Source organism: Triticum aestivum, chromosome 5D (assembly GCF_018294505.1).
Source record: "Triticum aestivum cultivar Chinese Spring chromosome 5D, IWGSC CS RefSeq v2.1, whole genome shotgun sequence".
Classification (NCBI taxonomy): Eukaryota; Viridiplantae; Streptophyta; class Magnoliopsida; order Poales; family Poaceae; genus Triticum; species Triticum aestivum.
In genome coordinates this window covers 308893090-308900200 of record NC_057808.1, presented here as the reverse complement: position 1 = coordinate 308900200, position 7111 = coordinate 308893090, and the positions used below count along the sequence as shown (strand labels likewise).

The window sequence follows — 7111 nt, the reverse complement described above, 5'->3', positions numbered from 1 at the left end:
ACAGGTTCCGAACCATGTGCATTTGCGTCCTTCGAGCTCGATCAGGCGCCTATCGTCGAATTCAGCTCCGCAGACATCTTCCAGCACTCACCTTTAGGCGATGTGCTGAACTCATTAAAAACCCTCTCCTTAGCAAGGGACTCACAGCCGAATTATATCCGGTTTGAACTGGAGGCCGATGATGGAGAATTTCGCTTCCCACCCACCACCCACTTCATAGCCACTGTCGAGGACTTAATTGGCATGCTCGATTACAGCTTCGAAGACATCGACGGTATGGATGACGATGTCGGAGAAGAGCAGGCCCAAAACCCGCCGTTCACCGGACGCTGGACGGCCACCTCTTCGTATGACGTGTACATGGTGGTTACACCCAAAGAGGGTAACGACGATAACGAGGAAAATCTAGTCAAGGATAAACCTCCTGAGATACCGCCAAAGCGACGGCATCAGTGGCGCCGTTCCAAATCACGCCGCAACAAAGAAAGTAATACTGGCAAGGGAGACGTTAACACTTTGGAGAATGCCGAAGACCCAGACGCCCCCATCGAACCAACATCCGAACAGGATGATGGGGAGGAGGGGCAGGGTAACCCCGGCGAGCTAGTCGGGAACGAGGACTCGGAGGACAGCAATTATACGCCGCCCTCCGAAGACGAAATAAGCCTCGGCGACGAAGACTTCATCGTACCAGAAGAACACCTCGAGCAACACTACACCATGGCAAAACTTAAGAGGGCACCATAACTGCCGGGAAAAAGAGCCAGTGGAGGCAGAATAACTGCCGGGAAAGATTTTCGCCGGCATATACGAACTGCCCTTGAAAGTCCTGTCGAGAAAAACAATTCCCGACAGTTACAAGAATCCCCGTCAGATGCATCTGACCTACCTGGTCGAACCATTGCTAGCAGTTAGAAATATTCCCGGCACATAGTTTTTTGCCGGCAGACTGATGATGCAGGGCATATAGAGGATTTCCCGGCAGTCTATCTGCCCTTGAACGTCATTCCCAAGACAACAGATAATTGGCTAAATAGGGGCATTTTCTACATTAAAACAAACATAAACCAATATCTCAACTCAGCATTGCAATCCATTCATACCCAAAAATAGAACATTCAACATATGTGCTTCACATTTGTATATTACAAACCTAGTAATAAATCATTTCTGCAAGTAAGATATGTGCCACATACTAGCTACTCCCTCCGTTCCTAAATATTTGTCTTTCTAGACATTTCAAATGACTATCACATACGGATGTATGTAGACATATTTTAGAGTATAGATTCACTTATTTTACTTCATATGTAGTCACTTGTTGAAATGCCTAGAAAGACAAGTATTTAGGAACGGAGGGAGTACATATGAAAAGTTCATCCTAATTTATCAGATGTACTTTGTAGCCTTTCAGGTCAATACAATATAAAGTAAAAAAAAAACTTGTATGGTCTTCGGAACAGGTGAAGCAAATGATTTCACTAGGTGACTTGTCCAGCCTTGTAGCAACGTTGCCAACCTGAAGAGGAAATTAAGTCAATTGACATGTACATGTACTGTAGAGGATTCATGCAGAAAAAAACTAAGTGCACACAATTTCAGAAATTGGAAGGAAGGTCGTAAGGAAACTTCGGAATGACCAAAAGCTAAGGGAAGTAAGACTGCCTGAGAACTCTATGCAGATATCTCATGATTGGCACAACAAAAATTGGAGTTGAGCTATGAGCTATGCTTATTCAGAGTCCTTTTAGTTTGTGTTTCACTTTCCAGGTTAGTTAAACAATAAATCTGGGTCTGTTAGACATGCTTAGGAAAGTTGAGTAATATCGTAGAGTCCAAACAGTAAAGGACTAGAAGTGCATGTGAGCACTATCTAAAGTCCCTAGCTGGCCATGTACCGGTGGTCAAGTTTTTGTTCAGTCATTGAAAAAAAAATGAACCTTTCCATTTAGCAAGTAAAATTATCAAAAGAACTTTACAAAACCTTGCATGAAACTACAAGCAAATAGGTCATTTTATTATATCACCGATAGCAGACCCTACGAATGGCAACTCAAACAAGTACATGTTACAGACAGAGAGGCTATTCTATATTAGATCAACTAGTCATCAAAACTACAAGATAAGATGCAAAATATTAGCCAAATCCTCTGCTGCAGGTTAATGAAAGAGAAAAATAAATTTATTGTACTATATTTCTCGATTGTCTGGACGCAATAAGTTATATATTTCGGCTGCAAACCTTACCTCCTACAGTGATAACACCTGCAACACCTTGATTAAAATAGAGTGAGTATTTCAGAAAATTATCAGTCGCGTGATGAGAAGCAAAGCACATTATAATCAGTCAGTACAAATGCAGCTTTCATACACAGTACACGAAAATCAAATATTACACTGAAGGTTAAACCAAAGTACATGACAATACTACTTTTACTTTATATTCTGCAAGAACATTTAATATAGTTTTAAATTGTTGCATAATCACGTTCAAGAGGAACAGGAAAGATAAGGATGCAATCTTTATGCAAGATAAAAGATGCTCTTCTCCTGAAAATTACTTCTCAAATTCTCAATGGCCAAATTAAAGTTACTCCATAAAAGGAGGTTATTTTTTCAGAAAACTACTATAATAAGTGATGGCCATTCCACTCCTAGTGTCCTCTCTAAGTGATATGGAGTACGAACGACATCGCCGCAGCTTTCACTTCTGTGGATCTGTCAATTATTTCAACTTTTCAAGGACAATTGTTCAATATACTACCAAAAATATGCGCACACATAAATAGACAATGGTACAGTCTGCCTGATTATTAGAAAGAGCACCATTATTTAGTATCCTAATAACATCTTGACATACGAACTAGTACTAAGAAGTTCTCCGCATATATAAAGGAACATATTAAAATGGATTATTCCTTCTACTTTTTCGAAGGGTTTTCTTCTACTTTTTCGAAGGGGTAAGATGGAGTATTCCTTAAAATGTAAAGAAGTTTCTAATTTCGAACCGTTTGCTACATATTGCTCCCAGAAGAGTACAGTACAAAATCTCAGATCAACAAACAGATTTAAATAAAGCTAAACAAATTGATGATTTTCTCAAAATTTTCTCCAGGAAAACAACACACCTCTTGCTCATCATGCAAATGTAGTTGTCTACGAGAATGGAATACTCGCAGCAGTCGACATGCCCGTTGTCTTCCCGCTATGACCATTCGCCCGTCAACCTGCTGCAGGACTGTAGCTGCACGGTGCTGCAATTTCCATATCTGTAGATGTTTATGTTGTAAAACAGCAAAAACAGATAAGAGGATCTATCCAGAATCTTTAAATGTGAAGATTTAGCACCTACGAGCGCCTACATCTATAAGCTTCAAGAAAACAAAATAGGTAACCAAATTAGACTGCATGACATTTTGAGCCATAATTATGGAAAAATCAGAAGTATATTGTTGAACAAATGATCCAATTCCGAATTTGCCAGGAAAGAGATAAATTTAATGTTGCTCGATGCACATAATGCAATAACGGGTTCAGCAGCCAACCATACAAAATTAACTACTCAGTATGTCAGGAATTGAGGAAAGGATTAGAGGATTCAGAGACAGGGGGAGGGGGTCCTGGCTGCCCTTCCTCACCTCTGCCTCCTTTGCTCCATTGCTGCCTCCTACGCTGCTATGTTTCGTCATGAGTCACTATAATTCTTCTCGAGATCGAGGATGAGAAGCTCACCTCCTAGACACAACGGTCGCCCGTGCTTCATCCAGTCTCGACGTAGCACTGCGCATGACTGCCACCACACAAAGGACGCCGGGGCGCACGGTCGTCCTTCTCCACCACCTACACGATGCAGCCGTGTCCGCCACCCTCGAAGTGAAGCCCTGCTCCAGCCACAACGGCGCCGCCCCGTGCTCCCTTCCCCTGCTCCACAACCAAGCCGTTTCCCGTGCTCCTCCACCAATCCTCAATCGTGGCGGCCAGATGCGGCATGTACGCGCGCGGAGGCGTCCAGATCGGGCACGGACGCGCGCGGAGGCGTCCAGATCGGGCAAGGATGCGCACAGTAGCACCCAGATCCAGGCAAGGATGCCCCACGACCCTGTCCCCCCCCTCTCTGTCTCAATCGGCGTGGATGGAGGAAGCGGGTGCGGCGGCGCCCCACGACCCTGTCCCCCCTCTCTCTGTCTCAATCGGCGTGGATGGAGGAAGCGGGTGCGGCGGCGTGGTGATGGGGAATGGAGCAGCAGCCCTGGCGGGGCTGTGTGGATGCGGGGATGGGGAAGCGGCGGTGTTCACGGCGAGGAGTGCGGCGGCTGGGTCGGCTACAGATGGAAGAAGTCGTGGGGAGTGGCCGAGTGTGGGGTCTCTTGGCACGTGGAGGCTGCTTCGCGTAACTTCTGCTATTTTGTTTGTCCCGCGTGGTCCGCGTGACTCCGCGCGCTTTTCTCTCAAATATTTTTTGACCCCGCACCAATCTGGTTACGGACATTGTATTCGCCCTGTTTTGATTCCAGGGCAGTTCAGCTGGCCTTGAAGTTGCCGGCAGATACATTGCCTTCCTTCCTAAATTATTCCCGGCAGATATTTTGACCTATAAATGTTTGTCCGGCAGTTAAAGTTTTACCGGCATTTAATTGACCTGAAATGTTTTCTTTTCCCGGCAGTTGATTGCCCCTACAGTTTTACCGTGGTGTAGTGCAAGAACGCCTTAAGTAACAGCTCATCACAACCGCGAGGAGCCTGAAAAGGAAGCAACAACGGCTTCAAGCCGAACAGGATACGCTCAACGACATATGGACTAATGTCCTGGCAGCCGAGGAATATGGACTTGCATGATCAACCAAAAGCTACCCAAAGTGCAAGTTGAGGGAGTCCTAAATTAGGGGATCCTCGGACAGCCGGACTATATCCTTTAGCCGGACTGTTGGACTATGAAGATACAAGATTGAAGACTTCGTCCCGTGTCCGGATGGGACTCTCCTTGGCGTGGAAGGCAAGCTTGGCAATACGGATATGTAGATCTCCTCCCTTGTAACCGACTCTGTGTAACCCTAGCCCCCTCCGGTGTCTATATAAACCGGAGGGTTTAGTCCGTAGGACAACAACAATCATACCATAGACTAGCTTCTAGGGTTTAGCCTCTACGATCTCGTGGTAGATCAACTCTTGTAATACTCATATCATCAAGATCAATCAAGCAGGAAGTAGGGTATTACCTCCATCGAGAGGGCCCGAACCTGGGTAAACATCGTGTCCCCCGCCTCCTGTTACCATCCGCCTTAGACGCACAGTTCGGGACCCCCTACCCGAGATCCGCCGGTTTTGACACCGAAATTGGTGCTTTCATTGAGAGTTCCACTGTGCCGTCACTGTAAGGCTAGATGGCTCCTTCGATCATCGGCACGATGCGATCCAGGGTGAGGTTTTCCTCCCTAGACCGATCTTCGTATTCGGCGGCTTCGTACTACGGGCCAACTCGCTTGGCCATCTGGAGCAGATCGAGAGCTACGCCCCTGGCCATCAGGTCAGGTTTGGAAACCTGAACTATACTGCCGACATCCGCGGAGACTTGATCTTCGACGGATTCGAGCCCATGTCAGGTGCGCCGCACAATCACGACGAGCATGACTTAGCTCTGCCATCGGACAGTGTTCGGGAGATCGCACCTGCAACTACTCCGGCCCTCAATCCGGAACAAATTGCGTCATCCGAGGACGGGGGGATGGACCCCGCCTCGGAGGCCGCACACTCAGTGGCAATAGGGCCGAATACTGACTTCACCTCTTACGAGACCCGTGTTTCCGAACCGTTGGATTCGTCCCCGGCCACGGGCTCCGAGCCGCCTGTGTCCGTGCCTATCGAATCCGATTGGGCACCGATCATAGAGTTTACCTCCGCGGATATCTTTCAGCACTTGCCCTTTGGCGATGTGTTAAACTCATTGAGGTCTCTCTCCCTGTCAGGAGACGCTTGGCCGAACTATGTCCGGCTAGATTGGGATGCGGACGACGAAGAAATTCGCTCCCCACCCACCACCCACTTAGTAGCCACTGTCGACTATTTAACCGACATGCTCGACTTCGGCTCCGAAGGCATCGACGGTATGGACGACGATGCAGGAGACGAGCAGGAACCACCGCTCACAGGGCGCTGGACTGCCACCTCATCATATGACATATACATGGTGGACACCCCCAAACAAGGCGATGGCGATAAGACAGCGGAGGATAATCCCTCCAAGAAGCAATCCAAGCACCGATGTCAGCGGCGCCGCTCTTAGTCCCGCCATAGCAAAAGTAGCGATACCGGCACAAGAGACAATAACGCTCCGGATAGTGCCGAGGACGATGACAATCCCCTCCAGCCAGACCTAGAGTGGGAGGATGAACAAGCTAGCCCTCCGGAACAGGCAGCAAACGGAGAATTGGAGGATGACAATTACATGCCTCTCTCCGAAGATGAGGTGAGCCTCGGCGATGAAGAATTTATCGTGCCTGAGGATCCCGTCGAACAGGAGCGCTTCAAGCGCCGGCTCATAGCCACAGCAAACAGCCTGAAAAAAAAGCAACAACAGCTTCGAGCTGATCAAGATCTGCTAGCGGACAGATGGACTGAAGTCCTTGCGGCCGAGGAATCCGAACTCGAACGCCCAACCAAGAGTTACCCAAAGCGCAGGTTGCTACCCCAACTCGAGGAGGAAGCATTAAAACCTACATTACCAGCGTATGATGCGGCTGATCGGCCACCCCGTGGCCGAGACAGAGGGGCATGTCAGCCCGAAGTCCAGCCTGCACCCTGTCGCCAGACCAACAAAAACACCAAGGCTCGGGGCAACACGCGGGACCTGCGAGACGTATTGGAAAACAAAGCAGGACATACAAGATCAATCTACAGATCATGGGGTCGCGCCCCAACGCGTGACGGTGATCGTCACGCCGGATACACTAAAAGCAATTCCGGCCGGGCCGAATACAGCAGACAAGACTCGCATGAACTGCGTCGTGACATAGCCCGGCACAGAGGCGCCGCACACCCCCTATGCTTCACCAATGAAGTACTGGATCATGAATTCCCAGAAGGGTTTAAACCCATGAACATTGAATCATATGAT

At 47.9% G+C, this 7111-nt stretch overlaps 1 long non-coding RNA gene across 1 annotated transcript; it reads right to left on the bottom strand.

The window, feature by feature from the left end:
• Window positions 1-1071: 1071 nt before the first annotated feature.
• Window positions 1072-4389, bottom strand: LOC123121385 (uncharacterized). The gene is made up of 3 exons (XR_006459684.1): window positions 3733-4389; window positions 3129-3269; window positions 1072-1519 (listed from the first exon to the last, which is right to left on the bottom strand). It is a non-coding gene; the product is annotated as an uncharacterized lncRNA (long non-coding RNA).
• Window positions 4390-7111: the final 2722 nt, after the last annotated feature.